This window comes from Podarcis liolepis (assembly GCF_965112155.1).
Source record: "Podarcis liolepis genome assembly, chromosome: 8".
Taxonomy (NCBI): Eukaryota; Metazoa; Chordata; class Lepidosauria; order Squamata; family Lacertidae; genus Podarcis; species Podarcis liolepis.
This window is the reverse complement of record NC_139560.1, coordinates 68,746,803-68,760,150: the sequence shown is the minus strand read 5'-3', so window position 1 is coordinate 68,760,150 and position 13,348 is coordinate 68,746,803. Positions and strand designations below refer to the sequence as shown.

The 13,348-nt window shown below is 45.4% G+C and overlaps 1 long non-coding RNA gene across 2 annotated transcripts; it reads right to left on the bottom strand.

Moving 5' to 3' along the window:
* Positions 1-2,775: 2,775 nt before the first annotated feature.
* Positions 2,776-13,129, bottom strand: LOC310714530. Of its 2 annotated transcripts, none has more exons than XR_014529873.1 (3): positions 12,842-13,129; positions 7,958-8,079; positions 2,776-2,810 (listed from the first exon to the last, which is right to left on the bottom strand). It is a non-coding gene; the product is annotated as an uncharacterized lncRNA (long non-coding RNA). The 2 variants fall into 2 exon arrangements; XR_014529874.1 differs by having other exon boundaries at positions 12,852-13,129.
* Between the last annotated feature and the right edge of the window lie 219 nt (positions 13,130-13,348).

Genomic DNA, 13,348 nt, shown 5'->3' with positions numbered 1-13,348 from the left:
GGGTCTCCTTGGGCAGCAGTTCACATCAACCGCATTGAACTGAAGCATATTAAAACATGTTGATTTGCTTAGGTATTGCTTGCTTCACTCAGGAATCAAATAGGATTAAATATATCCAGGCATCAAATGTAACTTCAGCTGTATTACATCAAATAGTAAAAGATCCATCACAGAAACCTGAGCAGACTTGAATAAGTAACACAGAATACATTCCGGTCAGGAAGCCCAGCAAACACTGGCAGAAATAGGAGAGCCTTCACTCTCAGCTGAGATGTTCAGCAGTACACACTCTAAGGGAACAATTCTACACACAAGAAGCTGATGTGAAGCAAGCTGGTGTAAATTAAGACGGGGTAAGGCTACATCAGATTTAAGCCCTAAGGGGCTGCTTCTCTGCCTAAGCCTGGAAGATGGAAAACCAGTCTTTACCATAGTGTTCTACGCCAGGTTGCCAGGTCATGTGACTGAACCGAACAGACTTAGGATACAGCCTAAGTTCCCCCTCTTTGGTCTCGCACCTGCCACACTTCTGGATTACCCCTTTTGGGGGAATTAAACTGGACTCCGCTCATCCAGATGCAGCTCAAATAGCAGAGCCAGGATGAATAAGTCATGCTGATGTTATCTTTGGCTGAACCACGGGTGGAGAATCAGCCAGCGGATCCAGAGATCCGCTGCATCCTAAGCTGCCCATCCCAGCAGATCTTGCCATAGGATTGCCCGCTAAAGCTCAGACATCTCCGTAGCACATCTCTGTTCAGAAGTGTAGCCTATAATGAAGATTTGCTTTTGAAAGGTTAGATCTAATGAAGATGAACGGAATGACTTACACGAAAGGTCAGATTTGGAGGCCACTCTGCGTGATTTGCCTCGCTGACTAATCCTCACCTCGCTAGATGAGAAAATGATTGCTAACTTGGCATTCGGTTTTAATGTTAACTGTGTAATGCAGAGCACAGGTTGCAAAGGGTGCCCTCGAGTCTTGTACAATTTTTGCTTTCACAAAGAAACCACTGATTAAAGCAGGGGTGGCATTGCGGGACTTCCTCTGCAACGGGCCCCAGCCAGCATCACAAAGGGCAAGGGATGCTGGGAACTTTAGTCCAACAACTTTTGAAAGGCCACAGGTTGCCCCCCCCCTCCAGCTTGGAGTAATGTCCCTTGCTGACTCGCAACGACTTTAGAAGAGAAATTGGCAGGGAAACTATTGTGAACGAAACAGCCACTATTCTAAAGCTGCATTGCTGAAACTCTTAAAAACTGCTTTACTTTGCTCTGCAACCCCCCCCCCCCAAACATCCCCTTCTGCTCTGAGTGCACACGCTGTAATTTATTCTCTGCAAATGCAGCCGCTAAACCTTTTGCTCTCCCTGTCATTGCCTTCTTGCTGAATCTCAAAACTACGTACGTCATCCTGCACCCATTGCTCAACAGAACTCCAAACAAAGAGACAGAAAGCTCAGTTTTATTGAATAATCTTACAAGAGGGCACAGCTGTGCGGACGTCTGGTGTCTGACTGTCATGATGGGTCTTTGCCCTCTTCTAACTTTGCCACTACACTACAGACAGACCAAAAGGGTGATGTAACTCAGACCCTATTTTAAAGACTTGCTTTCCCTCTGCCAGGCTTAGGCTGGCTCATCCAGGAGCAGTCTCACTGTTGACCAGAGGTTTGATTTGATATACCGTATTTTTCGCCCTATAGGACGCACTTTCCCCCCTCCAAAAATGAAGGGGAAATCTGGGTGCGTCCTATGGGGCGAATGCAAGCTTTCGCTGAAGCTTGGAGAGCGAGAGGGGTCGGTGCGCACCGACCCCACTCGCTCTCCAGGCTTAGGCAAGCTATCAGCAAGCCTGCGGAGCCCGCGGGAGTTCCCACAGGGCTCCCTAGGTGCAGATAGCAGCCTGCTGCCTGGTGCGCGGGGCGCCCTGAAGCAGAGCGCCTCGCACTTCAAGCAGACATAGGGCAGCCCCACAAGCTTGGGGGACAGCGGGGAGGTGCAGGGCCGCCATCCTGCTGTTCCCCGACCTGGTTTGGATTTCCCGACCTGGTTTTGGGGGGGGAAATAAAGGAAAAATTTTTTCCCTTTATTTCCCCCCCAAAAAACTAGGTGCATCCTATGGGCCGGTGCGTCCTATGGGACGAAAAATACGGTAAATTTATGCTTGCCTCATATACATCGGTTTGCTGTACAACAGTTTTTTTGAGTATTGCATTGTTCCCTTATAATACACAGTTGGCTGACTGTTGTAACTGGTGGGTTGACTCTCATATATATGGGGTAGCCCCATGGCTGTCATAATGCCCGTAGCTGTTTGAGACAGCATGAATGCTGAAACTCCCTAGCTTCCAAATCCTGGGGGAAGTCTAAGACCACCATCATCAGTCTAGCCAGGGAGACAACTTTGGACGGGGTAGCTTTAGGGGCAAGGATGCCTGAGCCAGGAGGTGGCACAGACCATTTTTTATAGACCAGTTTTCATGGGTGGTTGAACTCAAAGGGCACTTTTATGCCATGCAAAGAGGCACTTTTAATGCTATTCTTGATATACACATTTATTTTGGGAACAAAGTATGATGCATGCACCTTCATATTAAACAAGAATTGTTGTTTCAAGAAACTGATCACTGCTCGAAAAACAGCCAGAATTCTGCAATAATGTTAAACATAAAATCCCACTGGTATAAATATCTCATAAACTTGTACATTAAGGATAGTTTACTCACATCTTACGGGGGCCTGTGAATTCAGCAACTGAGATGTGTGTTTATTCCCTCTCCTGCAGCCAATTGGCTTTTCTGTTGACTCTAGCATGGGCACAGAAAATATCGGCATGAACGTTAGGACTTGTAATTCTTAAAAGACCATATCTCATAGGGAGACGCCACTCTGCCTCTCAAACAAGAAGTCTTCAATGAAGAAAGACCATTGCTTCATGCCAGCCTTCATCAACTTGTTGCTCTCCAGATGTTTCAACCCCAGCCAGCACAGCTGGGATGGTTGGGAACTGTAGACCAAATCAATTGGAGGGCAACAGGCTAGCAACAGTTATTCCATGTTGATTGAAGGGGCCCAACATCCTGAGGTTGCACACGCAATGTGACAAGGAGCCAGGGGGTGGAGCCAAACGTCTTCTAAACATTGAGGAGGTCGGGCCCCCTAAAAAATATACAGTGGTACCTTGGATTACAAACGCTTTGAGTTACAAACACTTCAAGTTACAGACTCCGCTAACTCAGAAATAGTACCTCGGGTTAAGAACTTAACTTCAGGATGAGAACAGAAATTGCGCGGTGGCAGCGGGGCAGCAGTGGGAGGCCCCATTAGTTAAAGTGGTACCTTAGGTTAAGAACAGTTTCAGGTTGAGAACAGAGCTCCGGAACGAATTAAGTTCATAATCAGAGGTACCACTGTATATTGATGGGCTCTCGAAACTGCCTCAGCCCCTAGTAATTTGCATGTATGGTTCCATGTAGTTTAACTGGTTCCATGAAGATTTACTTGCAGGTTTTAAAAAGTATAAGTAAAAAAACTTAGAGTGTGCAACTGTCAGGAAAAACTCAGAGAAAAGCGGATTTCAGATTTGGGTGTCATTTAACTTACACTATTAAAAAACTGTAAATTAATCTTTTTTAACTAGTAAAAGTCAAACACTTAAGAGCTGGAGAAAAAACAATGAAAGTTAAAAATTAGCCATTTCTTTAGCCTTTTAACTAGTTTGTGTCCATGACTGCTCGCCACTGATACTATACGTGGAACATAAGGAGGACACATAATCCATTTTTTTAATAAAAAGTTTGCAGTGCTCTGTGAGTAAATAACTCTGGTATGATTACCTTTATCAAGCACAATCCTCTGTTGCGGCATGAAATGAAAGTAACCTTTCCAAGCAACTACCTAATCATATGTTGTTACTTACAAAAGGAACACAGAAAATATCACCTAAGCTCCTAGTGATATTTTCAAATTATACCCCCTCTCTCTCCCTGTATAGCGTAAAGGTCAGGGCTGGTAGTAAAGGTAAAGGATCCCTGGACAGTTAAGTCCAGTCGAATTTGTCTATGGGGTGCAGCGCTTATCTCCACTTTCAGGCCAAGGGCGTTTGTCCACAGACAGCTTTCTGGGTCATGTGGCCAGCATGACTAAACCACTTCTGGTGCAACGGGACACCATGATGGAAGCCAGAGCACATGGAAATGCCATTTATCTTCCTGCCGCAGTGATACCTGTTTATCTACTTGCACTGGTGTGCTTTCAAACTCCAAGGTTGGCAGGAGCTGGGACAGAGCAATGGGAGCTCACCCCGTTGCACAGATTCAAACCGCCGACCTTACAACAGGTAAGCCCAAGGGGCTCAGTGTTTTAGACCACAGCACCACCTGCTCCCTATTCAGGGCTGGTAACCACATAGCACAAGGCAAAGGGAAAGCGAGCAGGATCCACATTTGCATTACTGGGTGCTGTGGTTTGACCCCATGTTTGATTGCTCATTTTCTACACATCTTTCTGCCATTGACTACTGATTTTTAAAAACTTTTTAAGAATTAAGTTTGGGTTTCCAAACTTTTCCCATAAAACAGATGGGAATTGGGGTAGACATTCCCTTCAACGAGTAAAAAAACCAAAGTAAAAAACCTCCCTTCTTAGAGAAAGAAACCTAAACTCCACAGTGGAAATAAAGAACTAAAATGTAGAAGTGCCATAGCTGAATATAGCACAAGGAAATAAAAAAGCTTTGGATTACAAGAGCTTTGGATGGTATCCAACTTGTTTTGCATCAGTAGCATCCATCGGTGGTTTGAGGCAGGAAAACCAGTTGTTGTTGCCTCCTCAGATAGGAACACACCCACCCACTCCAGAGGAGCATGATTTGCAATCCTGGCTTTTCCACAAAGCGAGTGAGTCTCACGAGTGAGCGCATCATGACTCATCTTCAAAAGCTTGCTGGGCAGGGCTCGGAGACTGTAGGGACATCTTCATTGCTTCTGTCCAGTTCCAAACATCTCGCTTGATTCCTGAACTCCTGAATCATGAGTCCTCAACTCAGTGGCTGTTGTCAAGCTTGTGCTGTTTCTCGATGAAATGAAGATCTCTTTCTTGCTTGTACAGTGGTACCTCGGGTTAAGTACTTAATTCATTCCGGAGGTCCGTTCTTAACCTGAAACTGTTCTTAACCTGAAGCACCACTTTAGCTAATGGGGCCTCCTGCTGTTGTCGTGCTGCCAGAGCACGATTTCTGTTCTTATCCTGAAGCAAAGTTCTTAACCTGAAGCACTATTTCTGGGTTAGCGGAGTCTGTAACCCGAAGCGTATGTAACCTGAAACGTATGTAACCCGAGGTACCACTGTACATAAGAGCCGGTCTGTATATGTTGGGTGTGAGGCAGAACAAACAGACGGACGCCAACTTTGTTGTCTTGAGCTTCAATCAGAAAATGTAACTAAGCATTCACAGAACCATGAACTTTGTCCATCTAAGATGTAAATCTTGTTAGGCTTGTGTGCAATTATTGAACTTCAAATCTCTCAGGATGAGGTTAGAGGCCTGAGCAAATTTTCCCCATGTTTTTGGGTTTGTTTGTTTTGTTGTTGCCTGATCTTGGCTCAAATGGTAACTTTACGGGAAATCTTCTGATAATACTCATTGCCCTGTGGCTAGTAGCTGTTGGATGGAGTGCTTCATTGTTTAGGATGCTCATTGAATTAAAAAGAAATAGCAGCAAAACAGTGTGCTTGTGCAGTAGTATAAATTAATCACACCGGGGCTCTTTGGAAATCAAAGATTGAGGAATTGAATTATGTGCAGCAAACGGTCTGATTCAAGCCTGTCTTTTTCATGAGGGCAACTTAATTAAACTTGGAATTTTCCATACAGAGTCATGAAATGAAAGCAGCAGAAAGGAAAAACACCTCTGACGCATTCACCATGAGCTATGTTTCTCTGCACAAATAGTTGTACTTCGGGTATGCTAAGACCGCAGCTGGTGTTAGTCACTCTTCAAGACCACAATAGAGTTTTGGTAGACCCTATTCCGGCAGTTCATTTTCCTCCAATGAGTGGGCAGGACAAAACAAAACAGTGCACTAGTGTTAGCTGCTGAAATTATGACTCCTGAGTGTAACATTCACAGCTGCAAACTTTAGAAAGGAACTGCAGTATGAAACTATGGAACGGTACTATTTCTAACTCCTCGGCAATGTTCACATAACAAAATGGCACTGCTCTGGGCTTCTTTCGCTTAGAGAGTGTCACGGAGAACCGTTATTCTTACTGCAACAAATCACAGAACACTTTGGTTCCCTCTTTGAGTTGCATATCACTAGACAGCGGAAAGCAAGTGTGGGTATATCAGCGAAAGAGATGAGGTTGTGGAGAGTGCATTGTCTTTTTCAGGTCTTATGAGAACTGGGCTTAAATAAGTCATGTAAGGGTTGTGGGTTTTGGCAGGCACTGCCCCTGCCTCCCAGTGTCCCTGTTGGCTCCACTTCCAGTCTTACCTTTGATTGGCAAAGGCTTCCATATTTTTAATAGAGGACTTTGCTGTCTCCAGTTTGTTTGTTTATTAGATTTATACACCACCCTTCATCATAAGATCTCAAGGAGGTTCACAGAATAAAATACAGTGGTATCTCCGGTTACATATGCTTCAGGTTACATATGCTTCAGGTTACAGACTCCACTAACCCAGAAATAGTACCTCAGGTTAAGAACTTTGCTTCAGGATGAGAACAGAAATCGTGCTCCGGCGGCACAGCAGCAGGAGGAGGCCCCATTAGCTCAAGTGGTGCTTCAGGTTAAGCACAGTTTCAGGTTAAGAACGGACCTCCAGAACGAATTAAGTACTTAACCTGAGGTAGAGGATAAAAACAAGTAAGGAAGTAAACCAAGACAACAAAACAATAACCCCCGCCTTCCCACACAAACATTAAAAAAGGCTGTAGAATATTAATCAGCCAAAGGCCTGGTTGAAGAGGAGTGTTTTCGTGTGGTACCTAAATGAAGGTGCCAGGCGAACCACGCTGGAGAGTGAATTCCACAAATGGGGAGCCACTACAGAGAAGGCCCGTTCTCATGTTGCCACCCTCTGGACCTCATGTGGAAAAGGCAGATGATGAAGGACCTCTGATGATTGCAGAGTCCAGGATGGTTTATATGGGGAGAGGCAGTTCTTCAGGTATTGTGGTCCCGAGCCATTTAAGACTTTATAGGTGGAAACCAACCCTCTAAATTCAGCCCAGAAGCTAATTGGCAGCCAGTGCAGTCGGACCAGGGACAGTGCAATGTGCTCAAACCGTCTTGTCGCTGAGGGCTTAGGAAAATTGCAACTCCACTCTCCTTTGAAAACTGCTCACCCAGCTTCTCTTTAAAGGTAAAGTGACCCTTGATGGTTAAGTCCAGTTGTGGATGACTCTGGGGTTGCGGCGCTCATCTCGCTTTACTAACTGAGGGAGTTGACGTTTGTCCTCAGACAGTTTTTCCATGTCATGTGGCCAGCATGACTAAGCTGCTTCTGGCGAACCAGAACAGTGCACAGAAATGCTGTTTACCTTCCCGCCAAAATGGTACCTATTTATCTACTTGCACTTTGATGTGCTTTCGAACTGCTAGGTTGGAAGGAGCTAGGACCAAGCAATGGGAGCTCACCCTTTTGTGGGGATTTGAACCACCGACCTTCTGATCAGCAAGCCCTAGGCTCTATGGTTTAGACCACAGCGCCACCCGTGTCCCTTCAGCTTCTCTTTGTCCGAAGCCTAATGCTTGTGTACTCACATGCATGCACACACATACATTTTGAAACTCTTTGTGAAGTTCACTGCTTATCAGAGTTCATTGCTCCTCAAAGATCTGTAGCAGTTACAGAAAATTGCCTTCCCAATTCCATGTGATGATACATTATCATGATGATATTTGAAATGACTGTTCCTAAGAACAGAACAGTGAGCAGCAGCTTACCTGCTCCTCCTTTCCACCAGATATACAATTTCCAACAGCGTTCCAGCTTGATTTATTGCTAGTGTTTTCTAGCTTTCAGGCTCTCAAGGATAGTTTAGGATAGTGCAGTGGAGATCCTTTTGCTGGGAAATAAAATGAGCACAAGAAAATTCACCATTGCAATACTGTCCACATCTCCAGGACTTTTTTTTTTAAGGACGAGAACTAAAAATTGATGAAGAAAATTGTCAGTGCATAGAAGCAAATGAATTTAGGAGTTGTGGAAGCCTCTCTTCCTTCTGTATTCCTTTTCAGGCGCCAGCTTCCACAAGGATCGCTGTCCTGGCAAAGGTGCAGACCAAGGAAGGCAGGCAAAGGGTGACAACAGCCCAGCCCAGCCCGGTGCTCCTCTCTGTGGAGGATTCACCCACCAAGGCCTGCATTGGCACCAGTCAGTTTCCCCCTCTGGTGGTGTCGGTGGCTTACCCACCCCGGGTGCTGGCAACCCACGCTACACCACTGGAGGACTCTCCCTCATTCTTAAAAAGAATAAAAATAATTACCATAGTGTCTTGAAGGAATACTAAGCCATATTCAGAGTAGACTTATGCCAACCAATTTCAGTGGGTCTGCTCTGACTAATTTTGGATATCACCGATTTGTATTTCCCTTTCCTCACAATAAGCTCGAGGAAACTAACAACAGAATCAAATCATAATTTAGCAATGCAATTATTATTTTTTATAAAACATGTAAACACCATAAAGCAACAGAAGCGGTGATCCCTCCCTCTGATCTCTTGCCCCCCCCCAATGCAAGCACTGCCACCCAATGTTCCTCCTCCTCTGGCCCTGCCTCGGGGAAGGGGGGTTTGTCTATCTCAGCTGCTTGACCCACCTCCTTGATCTTTGCCCGTCCACCCAGTGGGGAGAGGAGAGGTTGAGGAATTGGCAGGGGTCCATCCTCCTTCTCTACCTGGGCGTGCCCATGCCCCACTCCTCGCCCTCTCCTCAATGATGGACGCAGCTGCCCTCAGTCCCTGCTGACCCACAGAGACCCTCTTGGCTACTGTGCTGTGCCCCATGGGGCTGGATTCCACTGCAAATGGGGGGGGGGTGCCCTCCTTGGCTTCACCCCCTCCCCTCCCCAAAGAGCAGGTTTGTCCTTTTGTCTGATGATGGTAGCAATAAAAGTATCCTTAAAAAGAAAAAGAAAACAATGAATTGTACCTTGGTTTTGTGTGGGGTTTTTTTTTTGGGGGGGGGGGTCACTCTGCTATGCCAACTCCATCTTGGTCTCTTCCTTGTTAAACCCAATGCATATTATTGAACATCACCACAAGGCATTGCAGTGAATTAAGCAGTCGGATAATTTGTCTGTGCCAGCATTCATCTGAGTGTCTTTCCCTCTTCAATACAGTGGTACCATGGTTCTCAGACTTAATCCGTTCTGGAAGTCCGTTCCAAAACCAAAGCATTCCAAAACCAAGGCATGCTTTTCCATAGAAAGTAATGCAAAATGGATTAATCCGTTCCACTTTTAAAAACAACCCCACAAACAGCAATTTAACATGAATTTTACTATCTAACGAGACCATTGATCCATAAAATGAAAGCAATAAACAATGTACTGTAGTCACACAATTAGTCAATCAGTAGCTGAACTGGGTTCCACACAGTCACAAAAACAAAAACAAACAGCTGCAAAAACAAAAACGCAAAATAAATAGCAAAAACAGACAGACCTCAGCATAACACTCAAAACAGAAGTGTGGCACTCAAAACGGAGTATGTTTGGCTTCTGAAAAAGTTCACAAACTGGAACACACACTTCCAGATTTGCAGTGTTTGGGTTCCAAGTTGTTTGAGTACCAAGGTGTTTGAGAACCAAGGTACCACTGTATAGGAAAGAGATGTGAAAAGATGCACCTCTTTGGTGTATTATTGCACATCAGTTTCCCTGTAGGGAAAAAGCCATTGCTCTTGTGGATGATGGAGAAGAGAAATTCCTGTTCTCTCTCTCTCTCTCTCTCTCTCTCTCTCTCTCTCTCTCTCTCTCTCTGTGTGTGTGTGTGTGTGTGTTTGTCTCTCCCTCCCTTTTTAAAAAGCATGAATGATTGCAGCAGAAAGGAAAAACATCTTAGCCATGAGCAATTTGGCGGTTGAAAACATGAGCTTTCAATTGCTTGTCTTGATCACAACCTGTGGCTTATTTCCACGCAGCTATTTATCATTTCAATCTCTCTCCTTATCATTCTTCCATTTCAAAAAGGAGGCAGAAAAGATTCATTTTGCTAATATGCCCTTTGAGTCAGCTTTACATAACAGCACCATAGCATTTCAGCCGAATGAGTTTCTGCCTTCAAGAATATTATTTTTGCAGCACAGTTCATTTCAACTGGGTCTATTTTTTCCCTGCCATGGCCAAAAAATAATAATAGTAATGGGCTTCATTCAAAATAATGGTTTTCCTGCATAAGTTACAATGAAATGAATGAGAAATGTGGAAGAGCGTTACTCTGCAACTGGAATCTTCCTTGAAAAGCGTCTCCTTTAGAATGCACAGCCCAATACTCGCTTGAAGAGCGAAGACAAGTGGCCTAAGACTTTGCAGCCCATTGAGATTCCCTGGTTAAATATGCTGTTTCAAATGTCCATTTTATATCTGACTTCCTTTAGCAACGTTTTCTTTTGAAATGTTGGTTTTTTTGGTTAACTTTGCTGCATTAAATGTGCACTCTCCAGTTGACATCGGCTGTAATGTTTTATGCTGAAATCTTTAACGTTTCCTTTCCTGTTAATTAGTTTGCTTTGAATGTATCCTTTATTATTTGACTTTGTTCTGAAATATTTTCTTCTGCGTTGTTTTATTTCATGTGTGAATGTAGCTTGTAAACCGCTTAGAGATTTTCAAATGGAAAAATATAAAGTGGAATGAATATGAAAATAATAATAATAATAATAATAATAATAATAATAATAATAATAATAATAGTAGTCTCTTTGTGCATTTAACGTGCCCTTGTGCAGCAAGAAGCATCAGTTATCTGTGGAGGCTTCCTTCATGACTGAGAACCCTGGAAGGTAGGATTCTCATTTGCCCAGAGAGCATGCCCTGATTTTCTGTGCTTCCAAAGTATCCGAAAGGAGCTTTGCAAACCACCTTTGACCTAGCCGTGTGTTTACTTGTCCCATATTTGACATCACATATGCCATTATGTGTTGAGCAGATAGGTGTGTTGTGTCCAAAATGGCCCAGTGATGCAAATCGGGAGACTCAGTGGGCCAGAGGATCTGCACCGCTGCCAGGGCCAGATTTCAATTAATAGAGACCCTAGGCTACTCCACTTGTGAGGCCCCACCCAATCCCCCACCCTCACGACTAGAAGAAAAAATTCAGAAGTGAACTGTACAAGCTTGCACAAGAACTGAATAAAGGTCTGACTTCTGAAGGGCTTTGCTGACCCTCTGAAAATGACCTAACGCACAGGTCCAAAAATGCAGCATAAACACAAATTCCAGTTCTTCCATTTTCTGCAAAAGATGGTTAGCTTGGAGCCTGGTTTGCCCTTCCCATTAGCATTAGAGTACAAATGACTGGGGACGTGGGTGGCACTGTGGGTAAAAGCCTCAGCGCCTAGGGCTTGCCGATTGAAAGGTTGGCGGTTCGAATCCCCGCAGCGGGGTGCGCTCCCGTTGCTCGGTCCCAGCGCCTGCCAACCTAGCAGTTCGAAAGCACCCTTGGGTGCAAGTAGATAAATAGGGACCACTTACTGGCGGGAAGGTAAACTGCGTTTCCGTGTGCTGCGCTGGCTCGCCAGATGCAGCTTTGTCATGCTGGCCACGTGACCCGGAAGTGTCTCCGGACAGTGCTGGCCCTCAGCCTCTTAAATGAGATGGGCGCACAACCCTAGAGTCTGTCAAGACTGGCCCGTACGGGCAGGGGTACCTTTACCTTTTTACAAATGACTGAGGGTATCAATGATAGCACTGTAACTTTCCAAAACAGCTTCTGTGGTTTTTGCATGTGCTTTGCGTCCCACCTGTTGTTGTTGTTTAGTCGTTTAGCCGTGTCTGACTCTTCGTGACCCCATGGACCAGAGCATGCCAGGCACTTCTGTCTTCCACTGCCTCCAGCAGTTTAGTCAAACTCATGCTGGTAGCTTCGAGACTCCAATACTTTGGCCACCTCATGAGAAGAGAAGACTTCCTGGAAAAGACCCTGATGTTGGGAAAGATGGAGGGCACAAGGAGAAGGGGACGACAGAGGACGAGATGGTTGGACAGTGTTCTCAAAGCTACCAGCATGAGTCTGACCAAACTGTGGGAGGCAGTGGAAGACAGGAGTGCCTGGCGTGCTCTGGTTCATGGGGTCACGAAGAGTCGGACAAGACTAAACGACTAAACAACAACAACATCTACAAGTAACAGGATTTTAAACACAAACGGCACTTAAAATGTAGAAAAGGAAAACACCACCGGGCACATATAAAATAAGGCAAAACACAGTTCCTCTGACCCTGAACTGATCCCTATACTTATTTTCCCTCGGGATGAGGTCCAGTTACCAAGCTGCAGCCTGGCCTCCTGCCTTCTACAGGTAGTTCTGGATCCCTTCGAGAATCCCTTCCCACGGCTGCCTTCCCTGGTCCCCAAGGCCACTCTCTGCCAGTGGGCAATTTACAGTGCAAGCTGCAGGCACCAACAGGGCTCTGGTGAAGTGTGAAAGATAAGACTTCCCTGCCTGGGAGGGGTGAGGCCAGTGCCAGTCCCATGTGCTTGCCTTGGTCTGTTCAAGCCAAGGAGGAGGGAAGGAATGGAAGAGACTTGGGAGAGCTTGCTTGGTCTATCTGTCCCAGCCAGCCCCCCACTCGCACTCTCCCAATGATTAAAGTACAGCACGCACCACTACTGACCTGACCCTTGAGCTGGAGAAGGCTGCGTAGCTGGTTGTTGACTCTGGACCTACAGGCTCTGGATTCTGAGATGGAAAGTTCTGGGGTGCGAGGATACTCAACAGTCCAGCTCATCGGGGTGCAAGTCCCTGCGGGTCTCTGCAGTTAGCAGAAGAAGGAAGTTCCAGCCAAATACAGGAGCAAAACAGTGGTCAGCAGATGACGATCTTTATTGTTGCACAACAGGTCCCCCACACAGAATAAGAACCCCGAACATGGGTTACAAGCTCTTTGAAGACCTTCCCTCCCTACCAGAATACATGTCCAGAACCATCATTGATACATCACTGATACATCATCATGATGTCACAAGGAGGGAGGGGAGTTGGGTAACCTCACAACTTCATCAACTTGTTCATCAACTTGCCTCGTGTCATGAATGAGCCACCCGCCAGGGAAGGTTTGCAGCCAGCTCCCAGTGAAGGAAGTAACCAGGAAGAAAGAGGGTTAACTGCCAG